Here is a 270-nt window from a genome sequence, read left to right on the forward strand (position 1 = left end):
AAATAGATTCAAGTACGGTCTGATCACCACAGATCTCAAACCCAACAAAGAAAAGAGAGCATAGTGAGTTTTTCTTCTTGTATTTCCTATTATAAAATATACATACCTCCCTTTACTCTCTTCCATAAACAATATGAGATTAAACCTTCCCTACTGTTCTGCTTTAAACAAAAAGCAATATCAAGCAGATCAATGGTTCAGACCTTGTGGACAATAAAAGCAAGGGATGTTAACAGTGGTGTTTTGAAACTCATTTAATGCAACTCCACA

Source organism: Macadamia integrifolia, unplaced genomic scaffold (assembly GCF_013358625.1).
Source record: "Macadamia integrifolia cultivar HAES 741 unplaced genomic scaffold, SCU_Mint_v3 scaffold2604, whole genome shotgun sequence".
Taxonomy (NCBI): domain Eukaryota; kingdom Viridiplantae; phylum Streptophyta; class Magnoliopsida; order Proteales; family Proteaceae; genus Macadamia; species Macadamia integrifolia.